This window comes from Balaenoptera acutorostrata, chromosome 2, assembly GCF_949987535.1.
Source record: "Balaenoptera acutorostrata chromosome 2, mBalAcu1.1, whole genome shotgun sequence".
NCBI lineage: Eukaryota > Metazoa > Chordata > Mammalia > Artiodactyla > Balaenopteridae > Balaenoptera > Balaenoptera acutorostrata.
In genome coordinates, this window is record NC_080065.1 from 111,631,586 (window position 1) to 111,655,009 (window position 23,424).

Below are 23,424 nucleotides of genomic sequence, written 5' to 3' on the forward strand. Positions count from 1 at the left end.
GATGACACATGGATTTATTTTTCTCTTAATAAAGTAATAAATTAGGGGGCAGTGAATGAATATAACAGCTAATGGTTTCTGTGTTACATGATTGTACAATCTCTAGCATAATCAAAAAATTTAAATGTGCATCTTAAATTTACACAAAAGTACTGTTTAAAGGTCATTTCCAACAACCTGAAAAAAAATTCCAAAGTATGTATGATCCATTTAATTATTATTACTTGAACATCTCCTATGCTAATACTGAGCTAGTCTCCACGAATGATACAGAGATAAATAAGACACAATCCTTCCCTGATTCTTGAGAATCTCAAGAATTTTCCATTCTAGCAATTGACCAGAGACCTGCTGAACTTTTCCACTTATAGATAACAACCCACTTATAACTAATAATCTTTAACAGCATGGCTAAAATAACTACCTGGAGTCAGACAAAGGTTGGTGTGAATCAAAGCTCAGCCACTCCCTAGGTATATGATGGTGGGAAGATTACTTAAATCTTTCTACTCATAAGTTTTCAACCTGCAAAATGAAGCTAATTTTATTTGCCATGCAGGGTCTTGTGAAGAGTGGATGTAGTATATTTAAAACACGAAAAGCAGGGACCAGCACTTAGATCTCCCATCTCTGCTTCTTCCTAGTTGCTTATCTACTAGCTTGAGTTTGTGAGCTGGTCTGACACAGAGCCTGGGGGACCTGTGAATAGAGCTGCCTTGGTTTAGCCTCAGATCACGGTTCTGGGAGCTAAAAGCAAGCAGATCACAAATTACATTTCTCAGTCAGCCTTCTATCTTGTTCCTCGGTATATAAAATCATTCCTTCCTCCTTCTCTCTCCTATCCACTTGCCTGGACATTTGACTGTTTGACTCAGATGCAATTCCTGTTCTAAGATCTCTTTAATAAAATATATGGGATTGGCTGTTTTATGAACCTGATTATACTATGCAGGATATAAACAAACTGTTTATCATTAATAAATGTGAAATTTATGGCCCCTCCTTTTTTCCTAAAAAGTTTGTCATCAAGGTCTTGGTGGGAATATAACATTAAATAATCCTTATGAAAAAATCATTTGATTTACAAAATTTTTTCTCTAAGAACATAATTTACCAATCTACTTTTTTTTAAACTGAAGTATAATTGATTTACAATGTTGTGCCAATCTCTGCTGTACAGCACAGTCTCCCAGTCTACTTTTAGTTAAGAATTGCCTGTGTTAGCTGATAATGAATGCATTTCTGTTATTTACAATCAAATAGTATTCGAATGTAGACCTAAAAAAAAAAAATGTAAATTTTTTTCATGACAATCTGAAATCTGTAGGCAAAGTACTAAAGTTGATTATTTACAAATAAAGAGAAATTCCTTGCCAAATTTACAGTTTTTCATGCAAGAAATTAATATACATACCCCAAAGTGGGTCTTCATATTGATTCTGGCATAAAATTTGCTGGCATAGAATTGGAACTTAAATGTGAATATACATCAATAATACATCATTAACTAAATATCCATCAAAAGATGAATGGATAAAGAAGATGGGATATATATATATATGTGTGAGTACACACACACACACACACACACAATGGAATATTACTCAGCCATAAAAAAGAATGAAATAATGCCATTTGCAGCAACATGGATGGCCCTCGAGATTATCATATTAAGTGAAGTAAGTCAGAAAGAGAAAGATAAATATCATATGATATCACTTATTTGTGGAATCTAAAAAAAATGATAGAAATGAACAAATTTACAAAACAGAAATAGATTCACAGACATAGAAAACAAACTTATGGTTACCAAAGAGGATTGGGGGGGCTGGGGGTGAAGAAATAAATTAGGAGTTTGGGATTAACAGATACACACCACTATATATAAAATAGATAAACAACAAGGACCTACTGTATAGCACAGGAAACTATACTCAATATCTTATAATAACCTAAAATGGAAAAGAATCTGAAAAAGAACTGAATCACTTTGCTGTACACTTGAAACTAGCCTAACATTGTAAATTAACTGTACCTCAATAAAAATTAGAAAAAAATCATTACACATGTAATAAATATTTCTCCATTTTGTCATTTACCTTTCACTTTATGGTGGGATTTTTGTTTTGTGTAGTGTTTTGCCAATCAGGAAAACAATTAAATTTTATATGGTCAAATATTAAAAAAAAAAGATTGTTAAAATCTAAGTTAAAAACAAAACCCGAGAACACTCTTTCTATAAGTGAACATTTCTTCGTCTTTTCCTTTTTTAGCAAGATAAGTGTTTTTTTTTTTTTTCTCTTTTTCCTTTTTTTTTTTAAACTTTGGGTTTATTTATTTATTTATTTATTTATGGCTGTGTTGGGTCTTCGTTTCTGTGCGAGGGCTTTCTCTAGTTGCGGCAAGTGGGGGCCACTCTTCATCGCGGTGCGCGGGCCTCTCACTATCGCGGCCTCTCTTGTGGCGGAGCACAGGCTCCAGACGCGCAGGCTCAGTAATTGTGTCTCACGGGCCCAGCTGCTCTGCGGCATGTGGGATCTTCCCGGACCAGGGCTCGAACCTGTGACCCCTGCATTGGCAGGCAGATTCTCAACCACTGCGCCACCAGGGAAGCCCAAGATAAGTGTTTTTGACAAGTTTTCTAGAAGCAGCATGTTGTTCACATTGGACAAAAAAAAAGCAAGCTGCTCTGGCCTGGGGTGGTACTGCTAGATTTACGTCAAATGTAAAACTCACTCAATCCTCCCCAAAATGAAGTACCAGTGTAGCTGGTTCTTTAGTCTTAGGCAGGAAAAAAAAAAAATAGAGTGAACACTCACATAAAAACAAATGCATTGAAACAAATAAATAGCTTGTCATGAATTACATGATAAGGAATGACTAAATCCCAGAAGCTATTTCTAAGGTTTAAATATAGGGCCCACACAAATAATAGTGGTCAAAGTTTTTCAAATAGAATACTTATTCTGAATTACTGATGCCTGCTCAGATTTAGTTTAAAATGCTCCCATACCATCAGAAAAAGAAGTGTTTACACAAAGATGGAAATTCCTATTTTTTTTCCACACGGAACTGAAATTGTTCACAGGTCACAGCTAAAAGAGAGGGGAATGTCCAGACTGACTGTCCTTTATTTTCTCAGCTGGGCATTGTGCATGTCAATGGAATGTATCTGTACAAACAGCATACTTTACATTCGGGAAGTGATATTTCAGAACAAGCTTTTATAAAACAATACTCCATTTTCTGTGGTTTGGGGGTAAAGCCAAGGCGAAATTTAGATTCCTTCTATTTCATAAATGAACTCCATAATAAACAAAACAAAGTCTATAAAGTAGATTTATAATATGGCCATTGTATGCGATTCAACAGGACTGCAAAATATCACATTTGACAAAATTAATGCTGCTGAAAATACTTGCTGCCAGCAGCTCTTATAATTACAAGGAAAGGCAACTGGTAATGAATTCTTTTAACTCGGGATTTCAAATCTCGGGACTGAATGTTGCCCATTATTGGAGTTCAAAGGCAACTATCTCTAGAATTGTTCTTTTAATGCTTGTTGGATGGCTTTAGTTGTTCTTTTCTTGTAGGCACACAATTGTCGTCTTGATCTTTGTGATAAAAAGAGCTTCGCTGGATCTTTGTAGTGAACTCAGTTGGCTTGGTAACAGGCCTGTAGTCAGAATTCCAAAGTGGGGAAACAAAGGCTTAGAAATTAGAGGCTGAGAACTGTTTGTTCAGGACTGTGGGAATCTTACCCCAGCTTGGGGAACCAATGGACTCTCTTCATTAGATCCACATTCATCCATAAACTCCCCAATTCCTTGCCCTTTGTCTTTTCCCAAACTAGAGCTTTAACCACAATAAAAACAAATGTGGCAACTTCTTTTGTAAATCAATTCATACCAACATTCCCAGCATGCTCTAATTCTTCCCCTCCATGTCATAATTCCAAAAGAATGACATTAACTTATTCAACGTTACATTTATTTCCATAATAAGGATGTGTCAAGGGGCAAGACTTTACTTAAAGGCAAAAAAGAAATAAAAATAAAGGCTGTGTCTAGGCCCATTTGAATGGTGACGAATTGCCTTTCTCCCTGTCCAGATATGGTCCTTTTTCCCAAGTTAATTAAATGACCAAATATAGTTCAGTATGACTTTTTAAACTGCTTAGTTTAAAAAATTCAGTCAAATTGAAGTATAATCTGGTAAAATAAATTTCACTGAAAAATACCAAATAGAAAGAAAACAGCAATTTTACTTTTTTTTTCTTTTTCTTTTTTCTTTTTACTGGGCGTAAAGGTATTCTTAAACCAACTGACACTATGTCATCTGATTACACAACTGTGACTTGGAAATGCCAAGATTTTCCTTTGTGTGTCTAAATAATGCAAGTTGAATTCAGCAGTGTTCATATAAATACATTAATTACACTGAAGCTTTATTAGCAGGGAGTCATGGGAAGTATGTGAAACACTGGATAAATGTTTTTAAAAGCAAGAACCATTCAAGGTACACAAAAGACAGGACAGTCATAACAACAGCAGGAACCACAACCACAACAAATGAGGGACGTTGGTAGCTCAACAATTTTTAGGAGCCTAGGACTGAATTGTTTTTTTTCCTTTTATTTCCCACCATTGTTCTGAGTAAAATATTTAAAAAATGGGAAAGATGAAGCTTGAGACACTGAAAGGACTGATGAATTCTAAAAAAATTTTAAATACACTTTTTAAGCAGTGTCCGGTGCAAGGCAGACATTTTGCGGTTACTGGGTACTTTTTAGGCTGTAGTTGCCTCATCTGTTTGTTTGCTGTTTGACAAGATAATCTTTGCGCACCAACGTTCTGTGACTCAATAAAATGAGTAGCTCCCAATAAGCAAACAAACCTTTATTTTCGGATTCTCTTTTTGAGCAGGTGAATAAAACACATTTTCAGGTGGAGGCTGTGCCTTAACTCATGGGTCCCCATACTGGCTGAGTGTCAAAATCCTTATAAGGTTGTAAAGTATAGATTTCTAGGTATCAGCTCAAATGTATTGAATCAGAACATTTTGCATTGTGCTCTGGAAATTTTTGTTTTTTTAAAAAAATGTGAACAAAAATTCCCCAGAGAAATCTGATGAATGGCTGAAATGATCCAACTAGATGCCCCCAGAATAATAAAGAGAAAATTCTCTTTTAAACCAGAGGCACAGAGCCCACATTTTCTCTAATTGCATGTTGATCACAGTTATTTATTTTATTTTTTTTTAACTTTGGGTTTATTTTATTATTTATTTATTTATTTACTTATGGCTGTGTTGGGTCTTCGTTTCTGTGCCAGGGCTTTCTCTAGTTGCGGCAAGTGGGGGCCACTCTTCATTGCGGTGCACGGGCCTCTCATTATCGTGGCCTCTCTTGTTGCGGAGCACAGGCTCCAGACGCGCAGGCTCAGTAGTTGTGGCTCACGGGCCTAGTTGCTCCACGGCATGTGGGATCTTCCCAGACCAGGGCTCGAACCCATGTCCCCTGCATTGGCAGGCGGACTCTCAACCACTACACCACCAGGGAAGCCCGATCACAGTTATTTTTAAAAAATGTATCACTCCTGGCATAAGCATAATTCTCATGTGACACATAACTGAATATGCATACTTCTAATTTTTATGTTTTGTATTCATTTAGTTATTTTTCTTCATTTTTCATGATTTATGTACTAAAAAAATACTTATTCTCATGTTTATCTCCCACCAAAAAATCTAGGAAACTTTTTTTTCCCAGTCAGCTTAAAAGACCTGGTTCTAACTCTTCCATTAGCTAATGGTATTCTTTCAATTTTCCCCTTTCCTGCTTCACTCAGTCAAAGTAAATTTCTCTAGTTTGCAAACAAACACCCATTACAGGCTCAGTGACAGAAAGGAACAAACAGCAGGTTGTCTTTCTATACACTTCACAGGACAAGATAAAAATAATTTTCTGGGAATATTTTTTGTGTTTTGACAATCTTGTGTCTTTGAATTAGGAAAAGTTTTTCAAGAGTGAAAAATGGACTGTGTGAGTTTTGCCAAGTTATTTCCTATTCTTGCTGGGTTGAGCAGAAATTCTCTGGTGGTCTCACTTGTAAAATATTCAGCAAAAAAGAGCACTCTTCCTGTTTCCACAGCTACTACTCTACTCCAAGCCATCATAATCCTTCAGTAGACTGCCAGAACTTTCCTGATTGATCTCCAATAAATCCTGGCCCCATCTCACACAGCAGCCAATATCAAATCTATATTGCATCATTCCACTCCTAAGCTCAAAACCTTTGTAAGGGAAGAAAAATCTCTTCCTTTACCCATCTTAGGTTCTCCTGCTGGGGCCCTATAAATCAGACTGGCCAAAGACAGATTAATAAGAGGAAAAACAAACAAGTTTATTAACATGTGCATCACACATGCACACATGGGAGCGCTCAGTGCTGAGTAACTCAAAGGGGTGGTTAGAGCTTGGGCTTTTATACCATCTTAGGCTAAACAAGGAAAAGGGCAGATGGGAACAGTTGCGAATCAGGGAAGGGGATGCAGAGACAAGGGAGGAACAGTCAAGAAACAATAGTGCAGCCTTGGGGCAGGTCCTTGTTCCACCTCAAAGGACACACATAACATATCTTTGAGCTCTTTTATAGAACTGAAACCCCTAACAAATGGAAGATGTTAGCATTCTTCATTCCAGAGAAGGTCACAGTTTGATAATCATGAGAAGCTCATCAGGAGACCACCTGAGGCCAGATCAAAGAAAATTTTCAGGAGACCACCTGAGGCCAGATTAAAGGAGTGCAGGCCCTGTACACACCCTGATCCTTATCAGCAACCCCACCCTTGAACCATTGCTATAAAACTCCTCACCAAATCCTCCTGGGTTGGGACACACAGTTTTGAGAGGCATGAGCCCAATATGTCCCCCTTTTCCTGGCAAAGCAATAAAGCTAATCTTTTCTACTTCACCCAAAACTCTGTCTCCGAGATGCCATTCAGCATGGGTGCAAAGAGGCTGAGTTTTCGGCATCAATAGTATGAAACGTCATCTGACATATATACTAATAATTTGCTTGTTTACTTACTCATTTTATTTCTTTCTCCATTAGAATATAAGACAGAAGTGTTTCTTTTTTGTTAACTGCATTATCTTCAGCACCCAAAACATAGAAATATAGGTACGATAGGTATGAAATAATATTTGTTGAATGAATGAGTAATTAATCCTAAGTACCGTCGGAAGTCTAATCAAGTGTATTCATTCATTCATTTGTTGAATCAAGAAGATTCAACAAACCTGTAAAGAACAATGTAAAACTTTAGAATATGCAAAATAAATTACTGGATTTCTTTTCTATGGAATGTTGGAGGCTCCAGGGATTACTTGGTCCTGTATAGGTCATCCAACTTTCTACAACTTTGTAAAGTAGAAAATAATTTGTAGAAAACTGATAGTCATGCAAATAATTCTTATCTACAGACAAGCAAATCAATTCTGTTTTGTGGAGTTTCAACTTGGCTCTCCTATTGTAGAAGAAGCCACTTTTGCATACATTTGCAAATTCATTTCAATATTCTTAATTTATTTATGTGTCTGTTTTTTGGATTCTCCTTTGAACCAGTTGTAACATCTTGCCAGATTCCTCCTTCAATTTATGAATTAAAACACATCTTTGACATGTGTTCATTTTATATTTATATGAGAGTCATAATTTTACCTCCTTTTGAAATTTGTCCCTTAACAATTTGGAAATATACCTTATATGATTTTTTTTTTCTTTTTTGCGTATCTTTGATGTAATCATTTTAGAGCTGGCCACTTAATGTCCCTGAGCTTGTTTGCTCATCTGTGATGACTAAGTGCACTATTATCTGGGACATAAAATGCATGCTGGTAAAGGAGACATGGAAGAAATAGATTGAAAGGCCAAGATGAGTAAAACTATGGGAAGATACTGGGTGTTAAATGGTAGAAAACTGAAGGAAGATAGGAAGATATTGCCTTAGAAGAGAACATTCATTTGTTAATTAAGAACCAGTTACCTTTTTAAGAGTCATTTTAGTTTTCATAGGCAGAGGCCAGTAGGTCTGATGCTGAATCAGGACTCTCAAAGAAAATCTTTATATTTAGGAACACTTAGATAATTCAGCTACTGGAACAAGTCAAAGAAATATAGAATCGCATATCAAGAAAGTCAAATACAGGCATACCTTGGAGATATTGTGGGTTTGGTTCCAGACCACCACAATAAAGCTAATGTAATAAAGCAAGTCACGCAATTTTTTTTGGTTTCCCAGTGCATATAATAGTTATGTTTATACTCTATTGTAGTCTATTAAGTGTGCAGTAGCATTGTCTGAAAAAAAAAAGTAAATACCTTAATTAAAAAATACTTTATTGGGCTTCCCTGGTGGCACAGTGGTTGAGAATCTGCCTGCCAATGCAGGGGACACAGGTTCGAGCCCTGGTCTGGGAAGATCCCACATGCCACGGAGCAACTGGGCCCGTGAGCCACAATTACTGAGCCTGGGCGTCTGGAGCCTGTGCTCTGCAACAAGAGAGGCCGCGATGGTGAGAGGCCCGCGCACCGCGATGAAGAGTGGTCCCCACTTGCCGCAACTAGAGAAAGCCCTCGCACAGAAACGAAGACTCAACACAGTCATAAATAAAAAAAAAAAAAAAAAAAAAGAACGTGAATTTCTAAAAAAAAAAAAAAAAAATCTTATAAAAGAAATACTTTATTGCTATAAATGCTAACCATCATTTGAGACTTCAGTGAGTCGCAATCTTTTTGTAATAGTAACATCAAAGATCACTGATTGCAAATCACCACAACAAATATAATAATAATGAAAAAGTTTGAAATACTGTGAGAATTACTAAAATGTGACAGAGAGACATGAAGTGAGCAAATGCTGTTGGAAAAAGGGTGCTGGTGGACTTGCTTGACACAGGGTTGTCAACAACCTTTAATTTGTAAAAAACACAACAGTTGTGAAGTGCAATAAAGCGAAGTGCAATAAAACAATACATGCCTGTATAAAAGTAAAACATAAATGGGCAAAGAAAATATTTTGTAGGGCAAACAATTTTGAAGGTCACCTGAGTGATGAAAAGCAGATAGATACTGTTTTATGTATTATGCACTAAAGCTAATGGGAGGGCTTGTGGGTGAACCTATTTGTAAGAATAATGTGGACATCATCCAAGGAGGCCCCCCACTTTTTTAAGGATTTCACTCTCTGAGATCTGACATCACAAATGCCTTAATGTGGCTGGAATTCGTGAGAAGGCATGCAACTACTGGGGAAATATTAAGAACCCAGAATATTTAAGCATATTCAAGACAGAGGAGATTAGGCCAAAACTCCTTGACACTGACCAGAGCAGCCAGTGGTGCTAAATAGAGTTACCCACCACCAACAACCATGAAGGACAGATAGAGCCAATAGTACCAAGGAAAGAGCACAACCCCATAGACTGGTGGCCACCGCAGGGCATTAAACTGACAATAGATCCATAAAGGCCCTTTGCCTTTTTATTCATTTTGGCTGTAGGTATTTTTTGTTCCCCTTTGGTGAGAAGGAACTGGCTAACGTGGGACTCTGGAGTGGGAACAGATTCTTTCCTCGTTGCTTTGAAAACGTGCTGCTGGTGCAGCTGTTATTTCTAGGAAAACGTTCAGTTAATCAAAGAATCAAGGGGCCAAATAAAATAATTTAAGTATAATTGGCAACCAGATTCTTATAGCCTGAAAAAAGGGAAAAATGTTCTGCTAATGAAAAAATAGATCACAGTCTTTTGCAGGAACATATGGTCCATTTTCTCAGTATATTTCTTGACAGAGCCCTTTAGTCTGTAGAATTGTGAGGCTTAAGTTACAAATTCAAGGGTTATATAGACCCAAGCTTGGTGTTTAAAAATATTCTATTTGAATAACAAATCGGTTTCCACATTACTATGAGAAGTCTTACTTGCCTGGTAGAGGCCATACAAACCAAGGACTAAGGTAAGTGCTTAGTCCAAGGGCCTGGAGTGGAGAAGATGGGGAGAAGCAGGGGTAGAAATATAGGGTTTGAATGGATCTGGGTAAATTAGTTATAGCATAGAATTGCTCTTTATCCCATAAATGAGTATTCAGGAATAAATCTTATAGTAGTTAATTGTGTAAGGCCACATCAGTTTGGGTGTTTGAGATTTACTTACATAATATGCATACATGCACATAGCATAGTTTATTATGTAATCTTTTGGACAGAATCTCTTAAATCATGCCACGGTTTAGGCTTGTGTGGTCTATTAATTTCCAGTTTAGTCCTAGGTTATAACTCTACCTTCTCCTCTGTTAGATGGTTTACAAAATGTTAATAGGTATGAGCATGACCAAGATCATGAACCAAGTATCACACTGGGAAAGAAAGAAAAAGCAAATAAAAAGGCACCACGCTAAATGCTCTCAAGAGGGTCACCTTTCCAATCCAGCTACCGTTACCAGAAAATACCTACATCAAAGGTTAATTTGTTTATGACTATGGTCCACTGCTTATCTGCACAATTTATTAGTCACATAAAATATTTTGTAATTTTGTACTGCAATGGATTTGACAGATTTGTCCACATATCTTACATAATGCTTTGACGGGCTCTATTTAAATTTAAATCTGCATATATTATTTGCAAAGTTTCCAGGTTGGGTATACACACTGTACACATGCACCGTATGCATAGATAGTTAAACCTAACTTAAACCTAACCATCACATTTCTAGGAAATGTGTTGGTTTTCCCATATTTTCTTTGAGTAATCAGAAAAAATTGCATTGGTACTTATATTTAGGCACCAATCAAGCTCCATCTTTTACTTTCAGTGTAGATGAATCTTTCTTTTATATAAATGCAGATATTTCTACACAGAAATCCCTCAGCTACTTCATGACACTTGACATTAATCACATACACAGATCAACAAAGACTTTGCTTTCATATAGAAACTAATTTAGAACATATTTCTAAATTACTGCTTGTTATTGCAGTCAATTTAATTAGATAGCTAATGACAATATCTGTTCATAATCAAAGTAGTCAAAAATACCAAGTTTAGTAATTAGACCATATAATTCCTTAACAACTCAATTTGATAATGGCAAAGTACAATGCTTTTAGTCAATTTTCTTCAAAAACTCCTCTATATTCAAAATTAGGAATTCCACAGTGTATTCTTGTGACATTTAAAGCTCAAGATGGAGTGGTTAGGTTAGAAAGCACAGCTCCTTCCCGGGTTCCATGTGAAATTGCTTGTAAGTCTCACTGCATTCTAAAGCCATTTCCCCTCAAACCATTCTGAGGGTATAATATTTACTCTTTGTCACTAATGTTCTTTTCTGTAAGATACACAATTATGAATTGTAACACAATGAAACAATTAATCTTTGGGGGCAGTTTTAATGATTTTATAATTATACAAAACTATAGAAAATCATGTTTTCCTCTTTATCAACCCAGATACTCAGGGACATTCCAATTCTAAGACAAAAACAAAAGGGGGGAGATTCTCTATATTTCTAAGAATATTGTATTAACAGAAATCTATAAACCAAACATAGAGAGTGTCACAAATGCAAACTGACACGTGGCATAACGGGTGGTGATGCAAAAATCCAGCCGGAAAAGCACTAGAATAGGCTAATTTCATTTCTCCCAGCTGCCTGCCTTTCAATGCTTTATCTTGGCTATTGGGTTTGAATAAATTTCATCTCCCACACCACAAGTAATGAGCAGGCAATGACTTATGAAGCACAGAGACCGAGTTAAGACAGAATTAGAATACAATTTTAATGAGATGGAGCTGAGAAAGTGAAAGTGCTCCTCATTTGACAGACTTGGCAAAATATCCAATATTATTTCAAATGTTCTTTCCTTTCTACAAAGAAACTGTCAAATATTAAAATAAAAATGAAAAAAAAAATAGGACTCCGAAGAATTCATTAGGGGTAGATTTTTAATGTGATGAGAAGCTAAAAAATAGAGAAGTCATTTAAGAAGTCAAGCAAATGTGACTTAAAATGTAAACGTGTTAAGTATAAATACTCCTGTGAAAACAAACAACATGCTTTGGTTTCTCTGTAAGAAAGAAAAGCACATTACCATTCCGACGGCATGCGTCTCTTTGAAATGAGGTCCAGAAATTGTTGGGGAAATGGAGAAGAGACAAATATTTTCTTTGTTACCACTTACTTAGAAGTCTATAAAATAATGTTATTATATGGCCTTGAAATACACTGAAAATAAGCTGATATGGAAACAAGATAAACTCAGGCATGAAGTTCTTTTTTTGAGGCCCAATGGTCAATGTTCAGGACAGGAGAAAGAACCTAATTGAGGTGGTGGGGACAGTCCCCAGGGAAGTGTAAAGGGAAGTGGTCCCTGGATAATAAGAAAGGTTTGTACCAAAGTGAAACCATTTCTTTTCATTTTAAAAAAAATTATAGGGTACTTGTTCTATGAAACACTTAGATGCCACAAAATAAAGAGAACTGAAAAAGTTAAGAACTCCAACCCACCAAAGACAATGCAAAGGAATTTTCAAGTGTGTTTTCCCACTCAGCTTACGTAAAGGGTGCCCCATCTTCCTTACAAGGCCTGTACCTTCTCAGCTGGGTTGAGATGGAGCCTGGGTCAAACTGAGCCACACAGCAAGGCTACTCACATTCTGCATTTTAAATCTATTCCCCCAAACATCCCCTCAAAGGTAAAGGAGTCTTTTTTTCTCCCCCTGCTCCTATCTATTCCACACTGTTTCTGTCTTTTTTTTAGTGATTACTTCCTGTCGGTTTTTCTAGTGCATAAAACATCTGTGATTTGTTGCAGACATTCAGTATTTATACGGAGAGCCTCACAGCAGGTGCCACTTGCACAAAAAAGGCCCCTGCCAACGTGAGCACACCATTGTTATCCCATGACCCCGGGGGTCACGCTGCTGGTACTGCACAATGTTTAGCAAAGGAAGGCTTCTTCCATCAACAACTGATAAAACAGTGTTTTGTCTGGTAGGCTAAACTTTTTATGAAATGATAAACTAGTATCTAGACATCTTTGAAAATGAATATGTGGGCTTTCAAAATTATGGGCAGATATATCTGATTCTGATTTGCAACCTGTAGTATAAAAAGGAAGAAAGAAAGAAAGAGAGAGAGAGAGAAAGAAAGAAAATAATTTTCTAATGCTGATGAACAGTCTCCTTTGGTGTCCCCAGGCGCCCATGCCCCAAATCTACTTCCCTGCCTTTGAAGTCTGGGTCCTCTAAAGCTGTGAAATTTCCTGGATAACAAACAATGCTGAGGAAACTGCGTTGTGAGAAAATAAATTTGATAGCCATGGGACCTGTAAATGTAGTTTAACACCCAAAAACAATGACCAAAAAAGGGGTGTGCAACATTTTCTCATAAAGGTCCCCATTCTTTAAACAGCGTGTTAGAAATTCAGTTAAAGGCATTTAATGGAGCTAATTATAGTTTGTGAATCTCACCGGCTTTCTCCTTGCTGTCGTTTTCCTGCATCCTCCACTAAAATACCTTATGGAGTTTGCTTTAGCCTAGCTCTCTACAGCGATATTCCACATTCAACGTGCCCTCCTTCAGTGTTTCTATTGTAATGGATTGTGAACATCAAATCCAAGAAATCCAAAGAAAGTCCAAGGCAATACCAGGAGTTTAAAAACTGCTTTCCCAAGTATAGCCAACAAATCGTGTGTTTGGCGTGTTACGGGTAATCCTTTTGGGTGACCTAATTAAATTGGTAGAAAAATTATGTAATATATAAGGTATAATATATGATGTTATATATAAAATAATACAGAATTGGAAGATGAATTTCCAATTCATGAAAGAAGATGAAAGATGAAGTTTTAATTGTCTAGCATGCTGTGCATTTACTATATGTATGGGGAGAGGTTAACACTGTCAGTTTATGCCCACTCAAGATTCTTAAAGAAATTTTGATTTTCACAAATAATAGAGTCTTATTTCACAATCCCCTTCTTACTTTCCCTTCCCCCCACTTCCACACACACACATCTGGTTCCTAATTAAGGACTATAGTTAGGTCTCAATAATAGGATATAAAATATTCTTGATCTGTCACTTTGTCAGTTGCATTTAATGATAAGGCAAAAATTAATATACTAGGTACTGCTTAACTCTCCTAAAACTTTAGGAATCTTGTACAGAAAAGGCAGAGGTGGACCTTAGGCAGAGCCTTGGGCTTGGGGAATGGAGAAGCACACCCTTCTCATTCTCATTGCCCTGGGTTGTAGATACTATATCCCATCCATTCCTTCTCCACTAACTTCTTCTTCCATTTCGCTTTTTAATTTATTTCCAGCATGGAACCATGTGTACACCTCCACTGTGGCAGGTACTTAGCAAACTTATTACCTGTCAGCGTTTCCCACTAGTTTCTTGAAGGCAGGGGCGTGATCATGTTCATATCTTTGTGTCTAAGGATTACTGTATTGATGGTCAGTCATCATAAGGATGGATACTGAAATAATGGCTAATGAAGGACAGTGAAGGGTCCATGGTCACTCCAGAAGGCGGCCTTCGATTCCCAGGAACCAGGGACCATAAACAGACATAGTGTATGGAATCATCCAGAGTATGAGAGCTGAGAGGACACACTAGGTATGCCTCTGTCCCTCAGTTTCACTCCTGACTTTCCAAAATGGTGTCACAGAGAAATTAGGATTGGACTGTATCAGATTCTCTGAATTGGTGCAACCCTTCTACTGATATCAGTACTATTTGGACAAAATAGGGCAAATTCCTTAATCTCTCAGATGCAATTTCTCCCATTAGAAATATGGGATAATAGTACCTTCCTCACAGGATCAAATGAAATATCACATGTAAAGCACTGTGCAAGCTCAACAAATCTTATTTCCCTCTCCTTTACTTTCATCCAAGGAATTTCTTTTCCCTCTTGTATAACTGACATTTAGAAACTTGGCCTTGTTGTCAATGTCTAAGCAGTGATCATGTCACGGATCAATAAGCATTATTAAGGAATAGTGTTTTTCACAGTTTCCCCAGCCACACTTTTCATGGTGAGAGGTTTTTCTGAGAGGTGATTTCAGTTATTCTGCAGGAATCAAGATTATTCAAGGAGACAAAGGCATTGATCATCTTCTCTTTGCTTCTTGTTTTCCTTGACCCCTGTGGTAGCTTTACCAACATTCTCTATAACTGCTTCATGTAACTTAAAGCTGGCTTTTGGCAAGAAGATAATGAATCCCACCTAGCCCATTTTCCTTGATCCAAAGGAGAATATTTCTCCTGATTGTGTTTAAAAAATTTTTAATTGTGGTAAAAAAACCATAAAATTTATCATCGTAGCTATTTTAAGTGTATGGTTCAGTAGCATTAAGTATATTCACATTGTTGTATAACAGAAATCCAGAACTTTTTCATCTTGTAAGACTAAAACCTGCTAGTGGGAAGCAGCCGCATAGCACAGGGAGATCAGCTCAGTGCTTTGTGACCTCCTAGAGGGGTGGGATAGGGAGGGTGGGAGGGAGATGCAAGAAAGAGGGAGGGGATATGGGGATATATGTATATGTGTAGCTGGTTCACTTTGTTATAAAGCAGAAACTAACACACCATTGTAAAGCAATTATACTCCAATAAAGATGTAAAAAAAAATATATATATATATATATATATATATATATATATATATATATATATATATACAGGTAAAAGCTCATTGTGATAAATTCCCCAAGAACTGCAAAAAAAAAAACCAAACAAACTGAAACTCTATGCCCATTAAACAATAACTTCCCATTTTCCCCTCCCCTAGCACTTCTGATTATATTTTTAATTGTTGATTTTGGTCTAGTTTCAGATATGGTGATACAGAAACATGTATTTGGTAATTAGAATATCTTTAAAAAATAGTCATCTTTCATTTGAAAAACACCTATGTTCACAAAAGTGGTATATAAAATACTCATTTTCTGCTACACATAACATTAATAATAGAAGTAATTACCCAAGAAATATGGATAAATATGGATCCCACCCGTAAGATGCTGGGTGAATGTTTGTAACCCTGGGCTCTGATTTGATTGAGAATGGAAGACAGTGGAATGTGAAAGGTTGGTTTTCCTAGAAGATGGTGATTTTGTTGGAGGCGACTAGATTACACGCTGCTTAGCCACGTAAAGTGATTCTTGAAATCATATCTGGATAATTGAGGTCAAAGTAATTTTGGGGCATCTAATCTACCACTTCTCTGCCTCATTTGGCATATTTAGATTCAGCCTGTATTAATATTTGTAGAAGGCTTATTTTCTTTGAATAAGTTACAACTTAGAACACTAATTGTTAAATGTGTACTACAGTGAAACCACAAAATTTGAAAAAAGAAGTTAGCAGCAAAGAAGGAGAATTTTACTTCAAATTCTTAGTTATTATGTATGACCATATTCCGCTTCCATTTTCAGATTTATCTGCTAACTTTCCGCGTTGATTTCAGCTAGAAATATAAATCCTAATATCACATTTGCCTAGCACTGCCAATACTTTTTCTTCCTAAAGGGCCACTAAATGTTTTCTTTCATCTTCATTCTCCATATATAAACAAAATAGTTTTTAAACATTAAAAACATTATCTTAAAGAGGTTCCATTATAATCTATCCCTGACAACGATAAAAAACAAAGAAATACCATGCCACAAGTTGGGAAAGAATACAAATTCCATTATATAAGCATATTTCTTTAAAAAATCCCTCTACTTATATATTCTTACTGACACATTTTGTCATGATAGACATAGTTAAGATGTCCTTAATTTTATCACTACACCAGATTTTAAAACCACAATAGAAAACAGGATTTACTGTTGCATTTCTTAAAGTCAAATCATTCTGACAAGCTAAGGTCACTTCAGTTTAAACCCCAAAATGTTCCCATCTCTTAGGAGGCTGGGATGTTATTAATATTTTTGTCAAGAAAGAGTAGTGAATGATGCAGTCTTTCTCAGTGAGAAAATGAAAGGTGTATTCCATTGTGGCTGGGAAAGAGATGATGTATCTTCCCCAGACTCGGTGGAGGGTTCACTGCCAGCTTCTTCACGGTGTGAACTCCTGATTGAAGCACCAGCTGTGATCCTGGGTTTCAAAGAGACCTTGGAAATGGCAAAGCAAGACCCTGTGTTCAGAACTGACAAAACCCAGTTGACAAGAGAAGCAGTAGCTACTCTTTCGGAATGCTCATCATGGGGAATGTCATTGACAAAAAGAAAAGAGTGGGGGAAGGAGGGGAAAAGGAGGCCTTTGCATGATATGACTTGACAGAACTGAAATCAAATTCTAATGCCACAGAAATAGGAATTTTCTTCCTTATCCATTGCACGTAAGACAAATAACTGGGTCATTGTAGACAAAATAAGTAGTTGGAAGAATATTTCTTTCTGAAGTTAGCCTCCTCCATATAATTGGATATTCTCTGGCTCATAGTATTAATAGAACAACCCGTGAGTAAGTCTTGGCCTGATAGGTTTAAGGAGATTCCAGTGCATCCTAAATTATACCCACATTGTCACCCCTGTAGCTCCAAGGTAGAGTTAAAAGGCCTCTGCAAATTACCCAGAAATGAAAGGCAGTCATTTCTCCCCTAGGAGAATGGCTTGTTTCTTTATTATTCGTAGCTTCCAAACACTTTTAAATAATTTTTTCCTCTCTTTTGCTAACCGCAGCCACGGAGAAAAATGTGTATAAGGAAGTTATTGTTTTGCAGCAAAACTGTTGATATGTCCGTTGGTGCCCCTTGGAGACTTCCACTCTCGGACATGGAGGCCGTCATCATGCACAGGTCTGAGGTGACCTCCCTGATGGTGTCTGAGTTGCATCCTCGGAAATCAGAGATGCCCCAATGGCAGACCATGAGACAGCAGTCTGCCCATGCCCAAGCTCGCTGTGCCCAGAGGCACAAGAACAGCATGATCAAGAGTGTGCCCTGCAGTGCCAGGCCATTACGGAACAGCAGTGATCCATCTCTGCCAGAGGACCTCGCGTAGGGCAGCACATTACCCTCAGCCATTAAGCTCCGTCACAAAGAGATGGTCTCCAGAGGGCTCCAGGACAAGTCGAGGAAGCCTTTACTGAAATGCAGACCCAGCTGCATTCGAAAATGTCTTGCTAAATTCAGTGTACTCCAGACCTTCCTTTTAACCTCAGAATTACCTCCCTAGATACTGGTCAGTCAGTTAGACAGTATTTATTTAGTGACCCAAGGCTGAGAAGATGAATTTCCGAATACTTAATTGTTTAAATAAAGATAAGTAGCAAAACTTGTGATGTTATAATCAGGTTCTTGTCTACAAGACAGTTTTGAATGAGGCAGGGTATTAAAAACCATCTGTTTACACTAGCTTACAACTGTTTTTGAACATTGGTAAGTCTCTAGAATGAACAAATTAACTCATATTTTTTGCTGACCTACATGGTAGAACTTTTATTGGCTTCGTTTCTTATGCCACAAACCTTACAGAAAGCTGGGAGATGATCACGTGCATCCCCTGCCTCCGAGCCTCTGATGAATCTAGTCATCTGAGAAGGATAGGGCTCTGCCCTCTTCTTCTGATTCGCTGGCAATAGACCTTCAGCTAACAGTATATCTGCTCAGCCGAAGATGGAGTGCTAATCTAGAGGGACTTGAAATGGCTCTGTCATTTTCTAGATGACAGCTCCTATTTTCCACTGGCTTCTGGCACATGTGCTATCATCCGTCTATGTCAGGAAGACACTTGCTTATCTGGTCGCTAGAAATGCTTTTGCTAAAAACACGTAACTGCAGTTCATCAGTCTTGTGAGCAAGTTGTTGATTTTGCTAAACTAAGTTTGAACTCTGCTGTGGTTTTGTGATATGACATCTATTTTTATTAGATATTGTCATGATTATTTATAGTGTCTTGGAAGTATACTAGAGTTTACAAAAAGGCAAGTTAATCAGCCAGTTGAGTGGTGCAAAACAAAAGTTTCAGGACTACGGTGTACACATATTAACTTCATTCTTCATATTTTGGCACCTCTTAATTAAGAAATTACTTACTAAACAAGAGATAGAAGTTGAATCAGGACCATAAAAAAACAAAATTCAATACAAATAATGTATGTTTTATAACAAATGCTGGCAAGTATTTTAAAAAATTTATTATATAAAACCAGTCATCTAATTATTACTCATGAAGTACTATCAAATATCAAAGAGTATCACAGAAAATATCCTTAATTAATTTGTAGAAATCACATTTTTATTTCAACTGGAAAATACTTATTTTGCTGACATTCTTTCGGTTTTTACCAGCCTGCTCATGTCCTCCTGGTTCAATCAAGACTTGACCACTCAAGACTTGGGCAAACTCTGTCTAACTGGTTCAAGCTAGCCCTAACCTTTTAGGAAGCTTCTGAAGAGTTCATATGCACCACAACCAGCTGAAACTCGTTCAAACCCCTTTGGCATATATTAACTCACAGCCAGTAGGGTTGTTAACAGTGCCCAAAGCAAGGACATGCCACATAATCTTTCAAGAGTGGTATCTGGATGTCAAAATCAAGTGCTGTTGCCAGCTGGCCTTCCTCACACTTGCCAGTCTGGGCCACACCCTCTCTTCCTCTTCTCTCCCTTCCCTTCACGCAAACACAGACTCATCGCCCTCCTGCCAGCTGCTGGGAGTCTGCCAGGAGTCCTGATTATTGGGCATGGATGGAGGAGCCAGGGAGAGTCAAGGGATGTTGACTCAGTCAAGCAGCTGCCTACTTTCTTTCAGCCTTTTAAAACTGAGTGGTATCATAGTCACCAGAGGAATTTTTGGTAAGAGCTGTTTTAAGGTTTGCTGCCCACCAGGAGCCTTGGCCTTGTAGGGGACAGATGAAGCCAAGGGCTGAAGCCAGTACCACAAGGCTTTCCTGAGAGGGTCTACTTGTGGGTGGGAGGTTATAAAGTGGCTCCTGAGTTTGCAAACAGCCCCGGAACTCTTTCCTTGTGTTCATTTCAAACTGATGAAATGGATTCTGAAGAAAGGATAGGGACCTGAATATTATAATATCAGGAAGATAGTTGAGTACCATTTGATGTGTAAATAAAATCAGAAAAGTGATTGCAATGACTAAAGAGACAAAATGACTAGGCATCTCTCATAAACAGAGGCACTATATTATATTTCTTGAAAGGAAAAAGAATACAAAAAAGTGAAAAAAGAGAAAATGGAAAATCTTGGATTTATTTTCCGTGTAGTAAAATGGAAGCGTGTTGGAAACAGATTTGTCTTTGCCTGAAGGGGCGATGATATCAATTTTATGACAAGGAGTTATATTTCTAAAAAATAAAAAGAAATAAAGTTTGATAAGCTTCCAATTAGTTAGGTTTGACACTAAAATAAGTTATTTACTCTTTTAAAACTCTCACAGATGTGCTTATTTTTTGAAAACCAAATTTTATGTTATTTTGCAACTTATGAGACACATACACAGAAATATTTTTAAAAAATTCAAGTGCCTCCTTTTCTCCCTGGATCTCTGTCTGACTCTTTTAAAAATGGATGAAATAACTTACATAAAGTAGAACAAAACCAAATAAAATGTATATGAACTTTAGCCCCATTGATTTGACTGAGACTTTTAAACAACGAGCGCTTTGGAATTTTATACTAATCCCATTTGACTATTTTTTTTCATGTCATTTCTTCAGCTATATCAATAAAATTAACTGCCTATGAAATTTTGACAGTTATGCCTGCGATTTTCAGAGTGATATAGGTCAATACTTTCAATTAAAAAAATCATCTTGCAATATACATCTTTACAAAGGAACAAAAGCAATGTTAAACCTCCACAACTGTAACATATCTGTTAAAGAAAGAACGTTACTATCTTCACATGAGGACTAGTACCTAGAATATGTCCAAAATGTTAGCAGTAGTATTACAACTGTATTCTGAGAACAGAGTCAGAAGAAATGAGATTAATCTGAGGGGAAAAGATTTGGGGAAATGAACAATTTCCCCAACAGTGAGTTAAAAAACACTGCTTACTAAGGCATGTTTCTTTTAAGCACCAACATGGGATCTTCTTTAGAGGCCAGCTTTTACACAGGCTTGGCATGCAGCTGCACGTTTCCCTACAAGTATGGAAGTGAGCAGATCACGTGTCTCCCCAGGGTGCGTGGATGGGAAGACCCAGAGCTGGAAGGGAGATTTCAGAGACTAAGGTTTAGACAACAGAGAAAGAAACCGATGTCACTCTAGCATCTTGCGTAAACGTGGTGAGAACTTCAGTGTGGTGCAGAGTCTGTGCTGGATCTCCTCACTCCTAGCCACATCCATAGCAAGAAGACCTGTCATTATTTAAGAGAACTTTCTTCCTTCTTCCCTCCCTCTCTCCCTCCCTCCCCCTCACTCCCTCCTTCATTCCTTCCTTCCTTCTTTAAAATAGCATGCCTGGGCTTCCCTGGTGGCGCAGTGGTTGAGAATCTGCCTGCTAATGCAGGGGACACGGGTTCGAGCCCTGGTCTGGGAAGATCCCACATGCCGCGGAGCAACTGGGCCTGTGCGCCACAACTACTGAGCCTGCGCATCTGGAGCCTGTGCGCAATGGGTGGGGCCGCGAGAGTGAAAGGCGGGCGCACCGCGATGAAGAGGGGCCCCCGCTTGCCGCAACTAGAGAAAGCCCTCGCACGAAACGAAGACCCAACACAGCCAAAAATTAAAAAAATAAAATAAAATAAATAAATAAATAAATAAATAAAAGTAAAAGTAGCTATTAAAAAAAAAATAGCAGGCCTTACAAAGTCTAATAGTTCATACATAGACTATGCAGTAATATTTGAAATATCTAGAAATATCAAATAATGAAGAAGAAGTAAGAAAATGTTTTGATCGTGACCTTCATGTCAAATACAAGTTGAAACCATCCTACCTAGAAATGTATTAAGGCCCAGGGAAAATGAATAAATAAAACCCAGATAAATATGCGATGGGTGTAGGGACAAATCCGATTTGTTTTGCTTATTTTGAGTTCTACTGTATCAAATAAGATGCAGTCGATAGAGCAAACTAGCAAAGTACCATGGAATGTCAGTGTCATTTCCTAGCAACGTGTCTAATTAGTGCTCCGAAGTCCAATTTTCATGTCTGTAAACGGGAGCCACACTGACCCTGCCAGGGCTGTCGTGATGATTCCACACCAGGCGCCTTGGCACAGTGCCTGCCCTGCAGGCAGCGTCTCCCAGCTTCAGAGGCTTTGCGGCTGGACTTCAGTCCATCACAGCCACCGGAGGCATACAGGAAAACGAATCACAGGGCACCGATCACTTTAGGAAAATCCCATGTTCATCTTATCTTATCATTGCAGAAGTCAGTGGGACTCCAGATAACCTCAATATTAAAAAGCTCTATCAAATATACTCCTCGAGCTCATCTACCCTGAGATTTTATTTGCTTGAGTTCCCATTCCTTTCCCTTTAGATAGAAGATGTCCTTATTGGGATGTGATTTCCATTTCATCTTGTATCGTCTCTTCTTTCCTTATCTCGTAGGCACCAAATGCCTATCACGGAGTTAAGAATTTACCACCCCTCTTCCCAGATAATATAAGTCAGGACTGTTGAAAGTAACGGAGAGGGATACACAGTCAGCTGGGATTGTTTTGTGGGGCTGAGCATGTCAGATTTTAAAGTTTATGGGGTTTTAAGAATACATTCTTTAGTGTAAGTTTCAGCCTTAGTTGCTTTTTTCCCTAGCCAACATCAGGTACTTAGTTACCTTTGGGTACAGGGTAGCTAGTATTTTAATTATTATTACTTTTATTAGCAAGGCTTTTATTCCCATTTGATTGAAGTCTGTCTGGGGGAGCTGGTCCCGGAGTTCCTCCAAGGAAAATTCTGATCCCACTAACTCTGCTAGATGCTGCCAATACTCTGTTCCTCCCACACATACGAGATTCTGCCCCCAGCATGTCTCTCCTGGCCACCACGGACTACCCATTCTTCTCTGTGTAATTCTTTGCGCATATTTACTTTGTATAGTATTTTTCTCTCATTTGTATATTCCCGAGATATATGTTCCTGGGTAAAGAAAGCTTTCTCAGTGTACATATTCAACCGTCATTCTCACACTGGCTGATGATGAAGCATCCTTCCCAAGCAGTGTGGTTATAATCTAGTGTTTTGAATCAACATCAGGCCTGGTGTGAGTTGCATACTTCATTATTATGCCTGATTTGATGTCATCAAATGCCTAATTTACCAAATTCACTAACTTACAAAAAGCTGCTACTTCTTATGTCTACTTACTAAGTTTTACGCCATTCCCATGGAAAAGAATGGTTTTAATGGTTGTTGAAGATTTCTGTGAAATTATAT